Raw genomic sequence first — 20,902 nt, 5'->3', positions numbered from 1 at the left:
GGAAAAGAACACCAGTTCCTCAGAAGACTAAATACAGAACTGATTCGGCAAGGCTTCCCCTATGTGTGTTCACATACAAGTATATAAGGGAATCCATGTACACACATGTATATAAATATTCAAGATAATGTATCCATATGTCAAGTTACCATGTCACCCATACCTAACAAATATGCACGGTTATATGTCAATTAAAAACACAAATAAAGCTGGTTATGATGGTGCACGTCTGCAATTCTAGCACTCAGAAGGCTGAGATAGCAGCACTGTGGAATATTCCTTTGCACTGTATATGTTGCTGTGATTGGTTTAATAAAGAAGCTGATCGGCCAGTAGCTGAACAGGATACGGTTAGGCGGGAGAGCCAAACTGAGAATGCTGGGAGAAAGAAGGGAGGAGAGAGAGTAGTCTCAGCCAGATGCAGAGAGAAGCAAGATGGACATGCTGTACCGAGAAAAGGTACCAAGCCACATGACAAAGCAGAGATGAGAAATATGGGTTAACTGAAAATGTAAGAGTTAGCTAATAGCAAGCCTGAGCTATTGGCTGAGCATTTATAATTAATATTAAGCCTCTTTATAGTTACTTTGGAGTCTGCCTACACAGCATTGTGAGTTGGAGGCTAGCCCTGTCTAAATCAATGAATTAATGAATCAATCAATCAACTGACTGACCAAATAAAAACCCACATACACATACAGGGCAATTCACAGCAACATTAATCACAATAATCAAAAACTGGACATAATCCAAATGCCCACGTAGTGATCACTGCAGAAACAGGATGTGGTGTATCCATGCCATGAAATAGTATACTGCCATGAAAAGGGATGAAGCCCTGATATATGCTACAGCACAGATAGACTCTGGGAAACAATTTACACAAGACTATTAATGATAGTTAATGCTATAGGAAAACAATATATTTATTTACCAGAGAGAGAGAGAGAGAGAGAGAGAGAGAGTCGCACAAACCAGGAGTTAGAAGCCTGGCTGGCTTCCAGGAGAAAAGGGGAGGTTCCTTTTTCTTTCACTTCCTTTTATATCTACCTGTGTCCATTTACATGTCCCCGCCCTCATGGGCGGATAGCTTTGTGGGGTTCACTCCTACACAAAACCACATGGTGTATGATTCCATATACAGGAAAGGTCCAAATAGCTAAACCTCTAAAGCTGGAAAATGGACTAGTGCTTGTCTCATTGGGAAAAAACAAAACAGGGCGGCTTACGGTATGGGGTTTTCCTGGGAGGTGACAAAATGTAAAAGGTTATGGCTGCACAGCTGTGTGAGTAGATTAAAACCACCAAATGGGATACTTAAGTGGATGAGTTACATGTGTAAAGTATGTTTTAATAAACTCTAATTTTAAAAATTATAGTTGTAGGACTTGGAGGTGGGTCAATAGTAGAACATATGTATGATGAGCAACAAAATCCCAGCAACAAAAACAAAATATAAACTATTGTTTGAAAGTCACCAGGTATCAGTGATGACTGAGGGGCCCTCCCCTCAGGGTACGCATCACCACCTTCTCACCACGGTTACCAGGAGGCAGAACCAGATGACCGAAACACCAGCTGCTTCCCACTCTGAGTCCATTGTTTACCTGGCTCATGGCAACCCTTCCTCTATGTAAGGTCGAGATGATAACTTACCCACAGAGTGGTCAAACATACGAAGAGATAAGTGCAGAAAAGGGGATAGCACACAGCTTGAGGTCCCTGACATCTCTTTATACCACAATGGCTAAGTCACATACAATAAACAGTAAGGGTTAGGTCTTAGCTTAATTTCTACATAAGATCTGTGTCTATTATAAGACTCTAGTTAAAAGTAATTCATGGGCTGGAGAGATGGCTCAAAGGTTAAGAGAACTGACTGCTCTTCCAGGGGTCCTGAATTCAATTCCCAGCAACCACATGGTGGCTCACAACCTTCTACAATTCAATCTGATGCCCTCTTCTGGCATGTAGGCAGAACACTGTGTATGTGTTTTAAAAAAATAAATCTTAAAAAAAAAAGTAATTCATAACAGGGACCAGAGAGATGGCTCATAGGTTAGAGCACTGACTGATCTTGTGGAGGGCCCAGGTTCAACTCCCAGCACCACATGTTGAGTTACAACCATATGTAACTCTAGTTCCAGGGGACAGAACATGATCTCCTTGCCTCCATGGGCACATGTACATGCTGGAGCACACACACACACACACACATTCAAGCACACTTGCACACATACACAATTTAAAATAAAATAAATCTTTATTGAGAATTTTGTATGAAGCTAGGTGGTGGAGGCACACACCTTTAATCCCATTACTGGGGAGGCAGAAGCAGACGGACGTCTGTGAGTCTGAGGTCAGTCTGGTCTACAAAAGCTACACAAAGAAACCCTTTTGTCTCAGAAAAAAAAAAGTGTATGAATAGTAGCTCATGCCTGTAATCTCAACACTTAGGAAGATGAGGCAGGAGGATTGCCGTAAATTCCAGGCCATCCTGGGTTATAGAATAAGACTCAGCTCAGAAAAACAAAACAAAAAACAAACACAAAACAATATAAGATCCAGGAGTGGGCCAGGCGTTGGTGACGCACGCCTTTAATCCCAGCACTCGGGAGGCAGAGGCAGGCGGATCTCTGTGAGTTCGAGGCCGGGCTGGACCGACAGCCTCCAAAACAATACAGAGAAACCCTGTCTCGTAAAAACTAAAAAAAAAAAAAAACAAAAAACAAAAAACAAAAAAGATCCAGGAGTGGTGGTGCACTCCTTTAGTCCCAGGAAGCAAAGGCAGGTGGACAGGCGGATCTCTGTGAGTTCAAGGCCAGCCTGATCTACAAAGCAAGTTTCAGACCAGCTAAGGCTAATTAGTGAGACCCTGCTTCAAAAAAACAAAACAATAAAATAAAATAGTAATAATAATAGATGCTATTATTATTATTGCTCACAATCTGGGCATAGCAGCAGGTGTAGGTAAGTCTAACACTTAGAAGGCAAGGAGGGAGGATTACTGGTTTGGACCAGTCTAATTTATATAGCAAGACTTTGTGTTAAAAAACAGGGGGTTAAAGAGAGAGTTCAGAGTTTGAGAACTCCGTTGCCTGCCCCCACACTGGATGCTACAGTTACATGAAAGCCACCACGTCCAGCTTTTTTGTAGACACTGACAACTAACCTCCCATCATCACACTTATGCAGCAGGCACTTCGATAACTGAACCATCTCCCAAACCCAAGTTTTTATTGTGCATGGGGGAGGGGGTGCAAAGGTCTTACTATGTGGCCCATGCTGTCCTTTGCCTCCTGAGTGCTAGATTATAGACATGTTCCACCAGCGCACCCAAATCAGCATAAAAGGTCTGTTTTGTTTTGTTGGGTTTTTTGTTCTTTTGAGACAGGGTCTCACTTGTCTGGCCAGGAACACACTCTGTAGGTCAGGCTGGGTTCAAAGTTGCCTGCTTCCTGGATGTTGTGATTATAGGCATTTGCCACCACGCCTGACTCTCAACTTAAAAGGTTTTTTTTGTTGTTGTTGTTGTTGTTTTTTCCAGACAGGATTTCTCTGTGGCTTTGGAGGCTGTCCTGGAACTACTTCTGTAGACCAGGCTGGTCTCGAACTCACAGATATCTGCCTGCCTCTGCCTCCTGAGCACTGGGATTAAAGGTGTGTACTACCACTGCCTATTTTAAAATTCTCTCCCCCTCTGTCTCTCTGTCTCTGTCTCTCTGTCTCTGTCTCTCTCTCTCTGTGTGTGTGTGTGTGTGTGTGGTGTGTGTGTGTGTGTGTGTGTGAGTGTCTGTGTGTGTGTGTGTGTGAGTGTCTGTGTGTGTGGTGTGTGTGTGTGTGTGTGTGAGTGTCTGTGTGTGTGTGTGTGGTGTGTGTGTGTGTGTGTGTGTGTGAGTGTCTGTGTGTGTGTGTGTGTGAGTGTCTGTGTGTATGTGTGTGTGTGTGTGTGTGTGTGTGTGTGTGTGTGTGTGTGTGTGTGTGTTTGATGGGCATGCCTATGCTATGGCATACATCTGGAGGTCAGAGGACAACTTTTGGGAATCAGGTTTCCTCCTTCCTTCCACCATGAATTCTGATAATCAAATTCAGATCATCAAGGCTTGTAGAATGTGCTCTTTTACCAGCTGAGCCATCTCAATGGCATTTATTTTTTAAATGTCATTTATAAATTGTTTATTATCTCTACAACTTAATTACGCTTTTAAATTGCATGAGGACTGTCTGAATATCACATGCAACTCCTCATACAATTGAACTGTCTCTCCCAGCAGCTGTCCTTTCCTGGTGTCTGATTCTTATCCAGACCTCATTAATATTCTTTGCAAGCATAAACGGCGCTTGACTGCACAGATGAGAACCTTGTCTCTGTAGAGTACCCACATCCCACATCTTACTGCTCATTAATATTCCCTCTCGTGCCCAGTCCAGTGAGAAGCCTGGCTGGTACTATATGGCCTCCCAGCCTTAAGAGAAGGTACTCCCTCTTCCAGGGAGTTTAGCGCTTCCCACTCAGGCAGGGCCATCCAAATACTGTCTCAGAGACAGGCTCTCACTATGTGATCCAGGCTGGCCTCAAACTCTTTTCCTTGTCTTTGAGACAAGGCCTCTCTGCCTTGGCTGTCCTTGAACTCAAGAGTGCTGCCTCTGCCTCCTGAGTGCTGGGATTAGAGGTGTGTGTTACTGGTACCACTGCTGCCTCCAGGCCTTAAACTCTTGATCCTGCTCCGCTAGCCTTCCCCATGCTGGAATTACAAAATATGCAAGGACGCTCACTGCACTATAGCGGAATCTCTCACAGGGAGTCCAAACATGATTCTGAAATGGGTCCTATGGGATTCCAGGGCAAAAGAGATTTGGGAGTTAGTTTTGGCTTTGCTTCCGGAGCAGGGAGAAACCTACCTGGGGAGATTATGTCTCTGCCAAGTCACTGCAGCTTTCTAAGCCTGAGGATCAGTTCCTGAATGCTAGCCATATGTCACATACTTTACACATATTGGCTCATTATTCTACTTGCTCTCACTCACTCAGTGTTTACAACATCATCTATCATCTGATAGAGGAATACACAGGTTCAGAGAAGGGAAGCAATTTTCTCAGTGTCACCCAGGTGGGCAGTTTTAGGATCAGGGTCCTGGAGATGTTTTAGCGGTAAAGCTGCTTGCTGCTAAGCCCTGATGACCTGTGTTCAATTCCTTGGATTCACATGGTGAAACGGAGGAATTGGCCCCCACAAGTTGCTCTCCCCCAAATAAATAAACAAAATATAAATAAATAAATAAAAATTAAAGGAGTAGAACTAGGCAGACCTCATAATCTTCACCTGTCACTCCAGTATTCAAGAGGCTAAGGCAGGAGGATTGTTGCAAGTTCTAGCTAGCCTGGACTCTGGAGTGAGACCTTGTTTCAAAAAAACAGAAAAAGTGAGAGAATCCAGATTTAAAAGTCTCACAGGCACTAATTCCTAAGGGCTAAGGACATGTTGAGAATCACACCTCTGGTGTCTAGGGTATTCTGAGGCAGCCTTCTATGATAATGGCCAGAAGCCCCAACCTGGTCTACAGTTCTGCTAAGAGGTCCTGTCGGTTCAGGTAGCTATGCGTCTACCTCTGCGTGCCATTAAGAAAATTCTTAGTTTAGCTCATTGCTAAACTAAGTGTTTAATAAAAATGGCGGCTGCATGACAGTACAAACACCTAACATTTGGGGTTGAGGTACAGTTTAGACGATAGAGTACCTGCATTGTCCTGCACAAAACCATGGTTTCCATCACTAGTCCCGTATAAAACCAGGCATGGAGGCACACACCTGTAATCCCAGCACCTGGGAGACAGTGGCTGGGGGTTCAGAAATGTCAGCGGCCTTTGGGATGGCCGAGTGGGTAACACAGGGTGCTCGTGGCCTGAAGACACAAGCCCAGAAATTCCTGGAATCCCCCTAAGGGTGAGGGGAGAGAGGTGACGTCACAAAGCTGTCTACACACACACACACACACACACACACACACACACACACACACACACACACACACACACTGTGTGCGGCATTTGATAATGTGTGCCCCCACCCCTACAGACACAAAATAAACAAATAAAATTTAGTCATCTAGCTATTCTTCCAATTCGAGGTCAGACTGGGCTACTTGAGAGCCTGTCTCAAAACAAACAAACTTCCAGATACCTAATATCTACTGAACATTTTTTTTTTTAAGTCAGGTTACTTCCCTGACTGTTCAGGGGTTCTTTACCACCCTGGGTCAGCCTGAAACTCAAAATTGCTAATTCTCCTACCTCTGCCTCCTGAGTACGGTGATCACAGTTTCATACCAACTGTTTTGTTTTCCTATTTGTTTCTTCGACACAGCTTCACTCTGTAGGCCTGGCTGAGCACAGCCCAGAAGGACCTTTAACTTGTGATCTCCCTCCTATTCCCGGGATTGCAGGATCTAAATGTATTTAATTCTTACAATAACACACACAGAAATAACATTGTCCAAGTGGATTTAAGTTGCTGAGTATCGGAAGAACCTGAGGCTCAGAGAGGAGGCTGGGAACAAGATGGCTACCCACACAGACACAACAGAAAAGTGGCCTTGGTATATAGGAGCTGCAGGGTCAACTTATTTCTGTTAAGTCACCAGTAAAAGAGAGGGTCAGGGATGGCATGTAGCTTAGGGGTAGAGCTCTCTCCAGTCAGGGCTGGGAAAGATTGCTCAGCAGGTAATGGCGCTTGTCTCCAAGCCTGATGACCCAAGTCTAGTCCCGGAACCCACACGGTAGAAGGAGAGAATTAACCCCAAATGTGGCTCTCTGACCTCCACATGTGTACACACACACACACGGGAGATAATTTAATGTAAAAAGAACTTCTTAAAAAGGAAACCCAAATTAGCTTGTTCGATATATAATTGTGGTAGTCTCACATATCTTATTTAAATATAAACTACCGCTTATATCTTTTAAAAACTCACTTTGACCTAAATTTTGTAGGTCTTAAAGATCAGCCAAAGGCCTTTCTAATCCTTCACCTGCCTTTAAATTATACAGTTGCCAGCTCTAATCTCAGCTTGCCTCCACCTCGATCCCAAACAGCCTCATTTGTCATCCTCTACTTCCATTGATAATTAACTCAATGTAAGGACAAACAAAGCTCAGTGGAGTTTTTCCAACAGGTTTTTTTAAACACACAGTAAGAGAAATTGCCAGAAAAACAAATAATGTCAATAATTTCAAATGTAAGATGGAAGTGCAAGGAAATGTAGTTGATTAGAGAAGGATGGAAAGTGAGAGTTGCTGAGGCTGTCCACACAGGTTTTTCTCTCGGCAGTTTATTTCTTCTTTAATCTTTGCACTATTAAACTGTTGTGTTTGCTGCCCTCAGGTATGCCACACAGTGTACCGCACAGCACAGGGGACACAGACAAAGCAGCTAGTCACCCTGAGGAGGTGGCATGCACCTAAATGTAATCTAAGGCAGGAAGATCTGAGTTCCAGGACAGCCAGGAAAACCCTGTCTTAGAGGAAAAGAAAGCTAAAAGAAAAGGTCTCCTTCAGTGTTGAAGCAGAGAAGTCTACATTATTTTGGGAAGGCTGTTTCTTCTAAAGACAGAACCTCCTGACCCCAGTCCATGTCCTTAATAATTTTAATCAAGATCCTTCCAAACATGAGCCTTCTTAGTTTCACAGTTGGCCATTCCCAGGACAGGCTTGGCTTCAATTATTCTTATCTGAAATTTTAGATGATCCCTTTTTTCAGTGCTTGCTCAATCTGAAGAGTCAGTCCAGATCAGGTGAGCCAAGCAGGAAAATTAAACAGGCTTACTGAAAAGTGACTCTTCTCGAATCCTGCCTTTCTGTGACAGCCTGAGACACTAACACAGGGCAGTGCTTTAGTCAAGAGTAAGGGGGGGGGGGCTAGAGAAATGACTCCAAGGTTAAGAGCGCCAACTGCTCTTCCAGAGGACCCAGGTTCAATTCCCAGCACCCACATGACGGCTCACAATTGTCTGTGATTCCAGTTCCAGGGGATCTGACACCTTCGCATAAACATGAAGGCAGGTAAAACACCAACACATATAAAGTAAAAATATACCGTAAAAAAATAGCCAGAGTAGTCCCATAAAGAATCATCAAAAACAACATTGGGCAACTCCCTGGGAGTGATGCTATGTACCTTATATCTTAGGGATTGAGACAAATATATTAATTTCTTTTTTTTTTTTTTGGTTTTTTCGAGACAGGGTTTCTCTGTGGCTTTGGAGGCTGTCCTGGAACTAGCTCTTGTAGACCAGGCTGGCCTCGAACTCACAGAGATCCGCCTGCCTCTGCCTCCCAAGTGCTGGGATTAAAGGCATGCGCCACCAACGCCCGGCTCAAATATATTAATTTCAATGCTTTGGTTTTCTCTTCCCCCTCCTGAATCCCTGGCCTTTTTTAATGGTATGGATGTTTTGTCTGCGCATACTTCAGTTCACCATGTGCATGCAATGCCTATGGAGGGCGTCAGAGCTCCTGGAACCAGAGTTACAGCCGGTTCTGAGTCACCATGTGGTGCTGGGAATGGAACACAGCTCCTCCTCACTGCTGAGCCATCTCTCCAGCTTCTTTTTTTTTTTTTTTTTCCCAGACAGAGTTTCTCTGTATTGCTTTGGAGGTTGCCCTGGAACTCGATTGTAGACCAGGCTGACCTCGAACTCACAGAGATCTGCCTGCCTCTGCCTCCCAAGTACTGGGATTACAGGTGTGCACCACCAACGCCCAGCTCTCTCCAGCTTCTTGTTTTGTTTTTTATATAATCTATGATAGCCTCAAACTTGCTATGTAGACAAGGGTGATCTTAAACTCCTGATCCTCTTTTGTCTATCTCCCAAGGACTGGGAGCACAGGACTGAGCTACATTTAGCATCAATATCAATGTTCTAATTGAAATTTTTAATGTTTGTCTCTTAAGCAGATAGGTATGTCTCTCAGTTGACATGGAAAGGTCAACTTCATTAGGTCTAAGTTGTGTTTTGTTTTTTAAACATTTGCCTGTGTAGTGTGTGTGTGTGTGTGTAAACTTGTTTGTGTGTGACTGCAGGCATATATGTGCCATAGCATGTACGTAGAGGTCAGAGGACAACCTCAAATACGTGTCTTCACCTCCCACCTTCGAGGTGGTGTCTCTAGCTTTTTCTACTGCTTATGCCAAGCTAGCCTGGCCCACCAGCTTCCAGCGACTCTTGTCTCTACCTCTCATGTTGTCACAGGGACATTGGATTACAAAAGAAACACTGAGTCTGCCATTATATGGGTTTTGGGAATCCAAACTCAGGTTCTCATGCTTGTATGGCAAGGACTGTCTCAATCTCTTCATTTAAAAACCAGGTATTTAATGACAAAGAATACTGTGAGGATTATTGAGGATTATGTGAGAGGAAGAAAGTAAAAGCACTTTGAAAACTTAAGTTGCAATGAAAAACTTCTATGAAATAAACTTTGAAGCCAATATTAAGAAAAGCATAGTTCAATTAGTTGTTAGTAAGCAAACCCAATTCAATTTTATTGTTGAAAAGTACTTCTAAGTAGTCCCATTTCAAGACATAGGGTAAGCAGAAGGAACATATTTTCATCATTCCTGGAAGGTCTTAGGTGGCATCTCCTTCCACCACACCCCCCAGGGGAAAGCAGAAGCCTGCTGGTCCCCTGAGGCATCTACCAGCTGGATTCCAGGTTTTAAATGGTATGGGAGGGTCCGGTGGTGGTGGTGGTGGTGAGGATGACAGCTTTGGTGGCGACAGCCTTTAATCCCACACCCAGGAGCAGAGGCAGGAGGATCCTTGAGTTCGAGGTCAGCCTGGTCTACAGAGAGAGAGAGAGAGAGAGTTCCAGGACAGCCAGGGCTACACAGAGAAACCCTGTCGCAGAAAACAAAACAAAGGGAAAAAAAATCAAAGGGTAGTAACAGCAGAAAGAACAGTGGCAACTCTGCAAGCAGACACCCAAGGGGTAGCAAAGCAACGAGCGGCCTGATCCTGGGGTCACCTTGGAAGTCTGCACACTGACAAAACAAAATCCCAGTTGCCACGGTACCCAGGCCTCTGTCCTACAGAAATCTTTAGAGATTGCCACCTGATGTGAACCCATATGGAACTACACTGGGCTGTTGTCCATTTAAAAGATAACACCACACCTTTTTGGATTGCAAACCCAAACAAGACTTGTTAAAACGAGAAGTCTATCTTCAATGCTTATTCATTCACTCAGCAAATATTTACTGAACTCTTACAATACATTGGGCAGGGTCTGAAGCAAAAGTTAACCACAATAGGCAGGGTCTCTCTTCTCATGAAACTTCCATTCTGCTGGGGGACTGAGACAAGGATGTGACTGGTACAGAAAAGCACACAAAGAGAAACTAAAGCAGAGATAGAGATGGGACGGGGACAGTGATTTCAGAGTGGCGAGGGAAAGTCTCCCAGTGAATGGCATTTGACCGGAATGCAGAAAGAGGGGGAGGATACAGGCAGCCAGCCAGGGGAAGAGATGATGACTATGTTCCAGGCAAAAGAAAGAACAAATGCAAAGGCCCTGGGGCAAGAATAAAATTGCTGGGGAGTTAGTGAAGACGGAAGTATGAAATGACATAGAGGTGAGTGGCAGCCAAATTAAACATATGCAATCTTAAAGGACTTTAGCTGCTTAAAGGACTTTAGCACTGTAGATGCAAGATCAGATATATTTCATATACTATGAGTGTTTGATTGCTATATGCATCATACCTGCAGTGAAAAAAAAATCCTTCTGCTTATAGCACTTGTAATCTTACAAGGAAGCAATAAGTCAGCAAGTGTAAGGGCAGGAAAGGGAGTAACAATAAAATGATAAGTGAAGGCTGGAGAGGAGCCTCTGATGCAGAGCTCAACACTAGAACGCGCCTTTTTAGTGTTTTAAAAAGTCACACCTATTTGGGTTCTTAAGAAACAGGGGCTCATCAGGAGTGGGGTGGGGGTAGTTGGAGGCTGTGGGAACTGCCTGAGCAAAGGCACGGAGGCAGGAAGGGAACCGGGCGGGTCCAGGAAACAGTGAATCATCGTACAGCTACAGTGCCAGGAGGGTGGGTAGTGCCGAGAGATAAGCCTGGAAAAATATGCTGGGGGCATCTTGAAGGACGTGTACTGAAATTTAGACCATTCCCTTGGGTACCGGCTCCCTGACACGTGTACATGACTCCTGAAATGCTGTTAAAACTTCATATCCCCAGACCTATCCCCCAGAGAGGTCTAGGTGACACCCTACAATCTTCCTTTCACCAACCCCAGGCAGTTTGCATGTGGGTAATCTGGGAATCCACACTTTGAAGATCCATGCTCTTGACTTTTCTGTTTCTTGTAGTGACAACCCTGCTGGAACGAAAGGGAAAGTCTGAAGCCAACTCTAAGAAATATCCAATGGCGCTGGATAAAAAAAAATATCAGTCGATCTTCAGAGTCTATCATATCATCCCGGGCAGGGCCTAGGTCCTCCCCCATGTGTCCAGGCTAAGAGAGCATCCCGCCACATGGGATGAGCTCCCAGAGTCCATTTGTATGCCAGGAATAAATACTGCTCTACTTACCCTCCCTGGGGAGTGGAAGGGAGATAGATTGGGATGGGGATTTGGGAGGCCGGGGGAGGAGGGGAGGGAGAGGGAATAGGGAGTAACATGTGTAAAAAGTTAAAAAATTATTATAAAAAAATCAATCGATCAATCAGTCAATCATCAATCAACCAATCTGTTAGAAGACTGATGAATGCCATGGTCACTGCTGGACTACACACGGGGGAGTTTGAGGCCATGGTGGGATACACAATAAGATCTTGTCTGAGAAAAACAAACTGGGGGGCGGGGCTGGAGAAATGGCTCAGGGGTTAAGAACACATGTTTGAGCCGGGTGTTGGTGGTGCACGCCTTTAATCCCAGCACTCGGGAGGCAGAGGCAGGTGGATTTCTGTGAGTTTGAGGCCAGCCTGGTCTACTGAGCAAGTTCCAGGACAGCCTCCAAAACAATACAGAGAAACCCTGTCTCGGAAAAACCAAAAAACAAAACAAAACAAAAACCCCCAAACCTAGATTGGATGAAGGCGCTTGCCACACAAGCCTGATGACCCAAGCTGGATCCTGGAATCCCAAGGTGAAGAGAGAACAGACCTGGGAAAGTCGTCCTCTTACCTCCATTGCACACTGTGGCACACTTGCACACACACACAAACAATAAAACAAACTAAATTCCGAAAAATTAAAACTAAGAGGGAAATAAAACCAACATTTATCTATCTTTTTCAAGTTTTTTTTTTTTTTTTTATATTTTAGGGTAAGTTCTTAGGGCCCTGACAGTCCTTGAACTCACAATCCTCATCAGTCAAATGAAAGAGTTTCAGGCATAAGCAACCAGACAGAGCTCAGGGTAAGCACTCTAAAAGTGAACTTCTACAAACACCAGAGAAAACACCAAGAACAGCTTTTATATGGAACAGCAGACATTGTCACAGGGCAACGTAGGTCCTCTAGTCAGGGTGAGCCCTGATCTGTCGTCACAAAATATGACGGGGTTTGTGCAATAAGCCAGCGGGGCTTTCTAACCTGTTTTATGAGGTTCCCAGGGTCAGTCTATGGGAGTGCCTAAAAGAACTGGACCATTTTTATTTAAACAAGGCTAAAATGATTATCACAGGGTTCCACTTGCCAGTCCTTTGGGAACGAACAGCCTTTACTGCCCCAGCTCTTTCCTGGGGAGTCTACAGAGAGAGTGGGGTAGGGACAGGCCCAGAAGTAACTCCAGAATGTCTTGCTAACTGCAGCTCTACAGGGTGGACTTTGGGATCAACAGCCCAACCCTTTCATCTCACTGAGACTCCGAGTCAATGAGTGACTTGTCCAAGCTCACCTACATGGCAGGTGACAATACTATGCTAGGGTTCTCCTAAGAGTCTGCCTCTCCTCTGTGTACTGCTGCTCCATGGGTCACCGGCTGTATCCCCACAGGACACTACTGTACCACAACCTCCTTCCTTCCTTTCTTTTTTTTTTATTTTTTTATTTTTTCAAGAACAGTTTCTCTGTGTAGCCCTGGCTGTCCTGGAACTCACTCTGTAGACCAGGCTGGCTTCGAACTCACAAATCTGCCTGCGTCTGTCCCCAAGTGCTGAGATTAAAGGTGTGCACCTTCACTGCCCAAGCCACCTTCTACTTTTTCAATCCACTCATTCAATCTAGCTTCAAAGCCCATCTTTTCCCCGTGACCTCAACTCCAAATAAATGGAAGAACCACAAACAAAAAAACTTAACCATTAAGACCAAATAAGAGCTGAGTGGTGGTGGCTCACGCCTTTAATCCCAATACTTGGGAGGCAGAGGCAGGCAGGGCTCTGTGAGTTTGAGGCCAGCCTGGTCTCCAGAGTGAGTTCCAGGATAGCCAAAGCTATAGAGAAACCCTGTCTTGAAAAAAAAAAAAGAGTAGTCTGGGCAAGATATGAGGGACAAGGCAGTAAGAAGTTCCTCTCCAAGGCCTCTGCATCAGCTCCTGCTTCCAGGTCCCTGCTCTGTTGAGTTCCTCTCCTGACTTCCTTCACTGACGGACTAAGATATGGAAGTGTAAGCCCAGTAAACCCTTTCCTCCCCAATTTGCTTTTTGGCATGCCGTTTCATCACAACAATAGTGACTCTGACTGAAGCCAGGCTTGAATAGAAAAAGCAGTTACACCTGCTGAACTATCTCCCCAGCCCTTTTAACTCGTCATTCTGAGACTTAGTCTCAGTAAATTGTCTAGGCTAGCCTTGTATGCACTATGTAGCTCATGATTACCTTGAATTTGCCATCCCCTTGCCTCAATGTCTAGGAGTTGGGAGTACAAATCTACACCACCAAAGCCCAGGTTGACACAGGGCATTAGACATCCGCTGAGCTGAACATATTGCTAAGTGTACTCCTGCATTCTCAACACCTGAGAAGTGGGGGCAGGAGAATCAGGAGTTTAACACCAGCCTGGGCTACATGAGGTCCTGCCTCAAAAATTATTTTTAATGTTTTAATTGTTAATAGTATTATTATTGCTGCTCAATGGTAGCAAGGAAGACAGTGGCAGGGCATTAGAGAAAATCACAGGGCATTATGTCTGGATAGACAGGCTCAAATTTCAGACTTTGAAGAATATATGGGGCAGGGCACAGCTAAGTGGCCAAGAACTTGCCTAGCATGGTGAGGACCCTACTCTTGATCACCAGCATTTCCTCACACAGGGAAAGTTTATGGAAATATAAAACAAAAGCATCTCAGTATCATAAATGTATCAGCAATGAAATGAAATAAAATTGGTAATACTTCTGTGTACAAAACAGAGTATATTTGAGGGATTGTAAAATGTCCCATATCATGAGCTGTGTTATAGAATATGTAAGAACTCCACACTTACACAATTACAAAACGTTGTGTATTTGCTGGCTCTTTTCTTTTTTTGTGAAGGTATATCATGTATCCCAGGCTGGCCTCAAACTTGAGGTAGCTGAGGCTAGCCTTGAACTTCTGACCACCCTCCACTCTGAGGTGCTGGGATTATAGCCAGGTACCAGCATGCCCAGTTTAGTTTTTTGTTCTTTTTTATATTTAATAAACTATGTATCTGTAGACAAACAGTGCATGTTTACTGCACCTAATAAACATTGAGACACTAATCATCTTGTATTCACTGAGCTGCAAGGGATCAAAGCTTAGCTCCTACTTCGTATTCTACTTAGATGATATAGGTGCTTTACCCTGGGTGGATGAGCTGCTTTTGAAGCTTAAGCCAACAATGTACTGTTAGTACAAAACTATCTTTTGCTTACTCTAAACTTACAGTCCACCTGACTTTATCTTCTGCATGACATGTGAAAACACAGGGGCCTTCACGAGGGGAAAATTCTTATTATGATCAAGAGGTTAACCTACACAGTTGGAGAAGCAGTTATTTTAAAAGACTAATCATGAGTTCCCTTTATTCATGTTCTCAGTTAATCTTTCTGAACTGACTGTTCTCTAAACCTAGCATAAGTACAGGCTTGACACTTAGGCAACTATCACGAAATGGAGCTGAGCACAAGAAGAAGCTCCCAAAGGCCTTGAAATTTTCAACTTGGGAGAAACAGTGTATCACTACATATATAACACCTGTCCCACGCTACATATGTAACACCTGTCTCATACTACATGCTGAAAATGGGAAAATGCCTTAAAATGAGGCACATGTGTTTACTTATATAGCACCAGATAAGCAACTCATATCTTTTGTTTGTTTGGTTTTTCAAGACAGGGTTTCTCTGTGTAACAGCTTTGGCTGTCCTGGAACTCACTCTGTAGACCAGGCTGGCCTCAAACTAACAGTTCTGCCTCCCAAATGCTGGGATTAAAGGTGTGCTCCACCACTGCCTGTGTGTTCGATGTGGGGAGGTGCCAGAGGCCACCTGTGGGGATCAGGGGACACCTTTCAGAGACTGGTTCCCTCTGACTGTCCTCTACCCTGTGGTGCTAGGATTATAATCACATACCACCACGCCCAGCTTTACTGTTTGTTCTTTCTTTTTTAAAAATATTATTTTTATTTTATGTGGGTAAGTGTTCTGCTTGCATGTAAGTGCACCCACACATGTGTCTGGTGCCCACAGAGGCAGGATGGGATGATGGAGGCTCTGGAACTGCAGTTTCTGACTGTTGTGAACTGTCCTGTGGGTACTAGGAAGGGAACCAGATCCTTTTGTGAGAACTCTTAACCACAGAACCACCTCTTCAGCCTTTGGTTCTTCTGAGATGGGTTTCCTCATGTAGCACAGGCTAGCCTGGAATTCACTGTATAGCTCAGGTTTACCTTGAACCCCTGGTAACCTCCCTGCCTTAGCTCTCCAACTACGATTATAATCCTGCATCCCAGGCAAAAGGCAGGAAGATCCTGAGTTCCAAGCCAGCCTGCACTATGCTGAAAGCTTCTTAGGGGCTCTCACCCTCCCTAACACTGCGACCCTTTAATACAGTTTCATAGTGTAGTGACCCCAACCATACAATTATTTTCATTGCTACTTCATAACTGTAATTTTTTCCTGTTATGAATTATAATGTAAATACCCAATATGCAGGATATCTGATATGTGACTCCTGTAAAAGGGTCATTCGACCCCCAAAGAAGTCATGATCCACAGATTGAGATCTGCTGCTTTAATCCAAGCACAGGGAGGCAGAGGCAGGAGGACCACTGGGTTCAAGTTCAGCCTGGTCTTCATGGTGAGTTCCAGGCTAGTAAGGACAACACAGGGAGAGTCTGTCTCAGGAAAACAAACAAATTCTTTAAAAAAAAAAAAAAAAAAGAAAGAAAGAAAAGGATGTACATCTCATGCTTCTGCACTAATGTGCTATAAGTGAACATATGAAATTTCTAATAAAAATGTTTTAGGGGTGGAGAGATAGCTCAGCAATTAAGAGCACTGGCGGCTCTTCCAGAGATCCAGAGTTCAATTCCCAGCAACCACATGGTGGCTCACAACCATCTATAATGAGATCTGGTGCCCTCTTCTGGCCTGCAGGCATACATGCAGGGAGAACACTGTATAAGTAATAAATAAATCTTTTTTAAAAATTGTTTTCATTAGCTCTTATTTATGTGAATGTGTCTATTGTAGTTCATGCCATTTGTGTGTGGATGCCCTCTAGAAGAGGGCAGCCGATCGTCTGGAACTGGAGTTACAGGGGCTCGTGAGACACCCAGTGTGGATGCTAGGAACAGAACAGCCCCTAAAAACATTTGAAAGTGACAAGAGATTATCTGACACACTGGCTAACAATTGCTTGTTGGGTTAGACCTCCTCCTTTTAGTGAAAAGAAGTCTTCACTCAAGCAATAATGAGTCTCAGGGGCTGGAGAGATGGCTCATTGGTTAAAAAGATGTATGCTCTTCAAGAGGATCCAAGATCAGTTCCCAGTGCCCCCACATCAGGCAGCTTGAAACCTGTACTATAGATCCAGGGAGATCTGGTGCTGCTGGCCTCTTTGGGCACCTGTATTCACAGCACATGCTCCTCCCACCCCCACATATACACACAGGGAAAGATGATAATTCATCTTTTTAAAAGCTGTCTCACACATTTATGTCTAGCCACAGAGTAAACACATCAGAAGGATCTGCTGAAAGTACCGTTTACCAAGAACCTCAACTCCCAGATAATAAGCAGAGACTACTTAAAGCCACTAATTTGTTACTAAACACCTGGAGAGTCTGTGTTAAGTGACTGAACCACATCATGAGGCCACTGTGTTCAGCCTACAATGGAATGCTTTATCTTCCTGTAAAAAACAACAACAAAAAAAAAAACCCACAGTTAAAGAATACAGCGACCTTCTAAAAACTAGTCTCTTCTTGCATAAATTATCTTAGGGACAAAGTTAAGCATTTTCTATGTGTAGAATGAGCAAATTTCATTTAAATGGATGTCGTCTCTCATGTAGTAATATGCAGTGAGGAATGCCTGGAAACTGGGGCCCAGGAAACTGGCTCGGCAGGGAAAGGCACCTGCCGTAAGAAGGCCTGACAACCTAAGTTCAGTCCTCAGGACCTACGTTGTGGACAACGTTGTCCTTTGATATCCACGGGCATGCCATGGCATGCATGTGCCCTCCCCCACAGACACACATGCACACACTAAAATAAACAAAATAAATAAATGTAACCTAAAACAAAAGGGAGATCTTGGAAAACAGTTTCACTTTCAACTTAATGACTTTTTTTTACCTCCAATTTGTGGTAAAGTAGTCATTTTCAGTGAAGATGCCTAGTGACCTCCCAACTCAACATTTGCCTCTGGCATAGAAATTTAAAGTGAACTACATCTGATTACAGTGAATGGGCTCTTAACCATTGAGCCATTTCTCCAGCTCCAAGAGTCTTCAATGGCTACCATAAAGTCCAGGTATCAGATCATCAAAACTCTCCATAGAACCCTCAAAGGCTCCAACCTCTTCCCCTAACAGACCTAAGACAAGATCCACTTTATATTCTGTGTGTGCATGTGCTGGGGATGGGACACAGGCTCTCACACATGCTAAACCCACTCTACCACAGAGCTACACCCAGAGTCAAAACAAGACATTTAAAGAGTACCTAAGCAGTGAAAAGTGTCTGTTGTTGATAGAATTGTTTTCATTTCTGAAGCTTTCTCTTCCTAGAATTATTAGGTTGAAACTTGGCTCCACCTTTAACTAGAGTCGGGAACAAAGCCTGAATGTATCAAGTCAAACAAAGTCACACAATGAGGTAATTTTTATAAAATGGCACTGCTTGGCTAACCATGCCAACACACTGTCTCAGCTCAGAGACTCCATGGTGCAGGGACTACCTGATAACACTATTTCTGCATCTAACACATTAACAGTAAAAATTGCTCCACCAACCTATTTACTGAATTGCTGGAGAACTAAACATGCTCCAATCCCATTTTCAAAAGGCCACTGAGTTGACTGACCAAAGACATGGCAAGAAATATGAGTGGTAAAACATGCAGCAGTTGGGAATGCTTTTCTAGCATGTGCATGCCCCAGGGTTTGATACCCAACACACTTGGGGGTTTCCCTGGGGTGAGGGGCAAAGAGAGAAGAAATACCAAAACAATAACGGCAAGTTATTTCACCAATACTGTAAGTTGTATCTGTGGTGTTGCCTAACCCATTTAATTGTCATCTCTTTTAGGGTAGGGACTTTGGAACTTTGAATCTACAAAAGAACTGACATAAAATTCACTGGGAAAAAAAAGTTTTGTTCCCCTCCCATTCCTAATATAATTTAATGCCATGTTATGTTATTCTATCAAGGGAAATATATGTGTGTGCAGACCTTTAAAAAGAGGTAACCTTGTCTAGGCTGGCAAGATGGCTCATCAGGTAGGATGTGCTTGCCACAAAGTCTGACAGACACCTTGAGATCAATCCCTGGAACCCACATAGATAGCACACATGCCATGGCACACACACACACACACACACACACACACACACACACACGCATCAAATAAATGTAAAATAGTAAAAGAAAGAAAGAAAAAACCTTTCTAGGCTGCCAAGATGGCTCAGCATGTGAAAACATTTACTACGAAAGACTGATGACCTGAGTTTGATCTTCAAATCCCAAGGTGGAGAGAACCAACTCCTATAAGCTGACCTCCACATGCCTGCTATGGCACACTGTGCTGGTATACACACACACACACACACACACACACACACGGAGATAGATTTTATATATATATATATATATATATATATATCTACACGGATGGTGAAGCATGCCTTTTAATTCTAGCTTTTGAGAGGCAGCCACATCTCTGTTAGCTTGGTCCATACAGCCAGTTCAAGGCCAGCCAGGAACTTTTTAAAGAAGCAGAAGGACGAGGAGGGAAGAAGAATTTGTTGTTTCTTGAAAACAGAAAAACGTTTCTGTCAACTTTAAAGCCTTTTAAAGGTTGTCTAAACAAGAGCACACTTCATCTATAGAACTCAGAAAGATTTCTGTAGATGCTAGCTGGAATGTATATTGCACCAGTAACTATGTAGATAAAAAGTATTCCACTTACCTACTTAGGTGCAAAAGATGATCTCTCCTCCAAGGGGCACTGTCTTAAAAAGTGATAACCTCGGAGCCTTTGGCTAATTTGTAAAAACAGAATCATTTGGATAAGGCCGATTTTTGAAAGCTGAAATTAGTTGCAAGACAATAATAGTAGGTCGGTTATCTCTCACCAGGATCAGCTAAACTCATTGTTCTGAGCACCAATAAGGAGGCTAGGACGGGAGCCAGATGGTTCGCTCCTAACACCCACAACTTCAAGCGTTAGTGTGTGTGGCCAGGGGTGTACAGTTACCTAATATTAACACCTACGGATCTGAGTGAGCAACGGGTCCCAGCTCAAGTACATGAGAGCGATTTGAGGACAGCAACTAGGGATCTGCTATGTTAAGTCCACATCAGAGTTCATCTGGAGGAATGGAAGAGAGAAAAACTGGAGAGGGAACAGCCGCATGGGAGAAGGAAAGAGTTGCTGGATTATCTCCCTGAGAGGGAGTTTTGACTTTTGCTGAACTGCCACTTTCCCTCCATCCCATGGGAGACCATGGGCCGAGGCAGAAAAAAGGCTCGGGCCCGGGGCAGCAAAGGCTCAGCCCGGCGCACTTCCTAGAAGGGCGAGTGCAGGGTGGGAGGTTCCTCCATTGCAGACCCCCAGGGGAGAAGTTCCCGCTCCTGCTACACCCCGTCTCAAAGGCGGGGAGAGAGTGCGGAGTGCAGCTGGGATCTCCGAGCACACGCAGGCTCCGGGGATGAGGGGAGAGGAGGCTCTTACCAGACTAGAAAGCCGTCGGTGCTCGGCGTTGCACGGCCACGATCTCTACGCTCCGTCCAGCGCACCTGTCTCGACTGGGCAGCAGCACCTACAGCTCGGAGGCCCCGCCCCGTTCCGGCTCAGGGCCCCGCCCCGGCCACACCCCCAGTGCGGAGGCACGCACGCCTCCCGCCTCTCGAGGGGCCTGGGGCGAGCGTGCTCGCTCCCGGTGGCGTGTTAGACTCGTGATCGCTAGCGTCGCTGCAGCTGCGGTGGCGTTGCGGGAGGCGTGGCGGCTGTGTCTGCCTCCAACCCTGTTGTTGCCTCTCTGGTTCACTCTTAACTGTCTCTGATTAGGGATTGCAACAATTTGATTTGAGAGTCACTCAGAAAGTCAACTGCAGGAAAGTTCCTGGTGCTGTCAGGGTAAGTTCTGTACAGCGGTGTTTTACAAGAGGCCGTGGCCTGTGCTGCAAAGAACTGTGAATGAGGCCTGGTTCGGCTAGCATTACGTCACCTCACCTTAGTAGACCTGAGTTTCCTCATGGAAAGAAAA

General features: G+C 44.4%; 1 protein-coding gene across 2 annotated transcripts in view; it reads right to left on the bottom strand.

The window, feature by feature from the left end:
- Lima1 (LIM domain and actin binding 1) overlaps positions 1-20,484 on the bottom strand; it is a 96,338-nt gene extending 75,854 nt beyond the window's left edge. The window contains exon 1 of one of the 2 annotated variants that reach the window (XM_005067237.4): positions 20,368-20,484. The gene's annotated coding sequence lies outside the window, so the exon portion shown is untranslated. Of the gene's footprint in view, positions 1-19,602; positions 19,715-20,367 lie in introns of those variants that run through there. The other variant, XM_040753825.1, reaches the window with a different exon arrangement.
- Between the last annotated feature and the right edge of the window lie 418 nt (positions 20,485-20,902).

This window comes from Mesocricetus auratus, unplaced genomic scaffold (genome assembly GCF_017639785.1).
Source record: "Mesocricetus auratus isolate SY011 unplaced genomic scaffold, BCM_Maur_2.0 Super-Scaffold_100010, whole genome shotgun sequence".
NCBI lineage: Eukaryota > Metazoa > Chordata > Mammalia > Rodentia > Cricetidae > Mesocricetus > Mesocricetus auratus.
The sequence above is the reverse complement of the archived record's forward strand: the minus strand, read 5'-3'. Positions and strand labels throughout refer to the sequence as shown.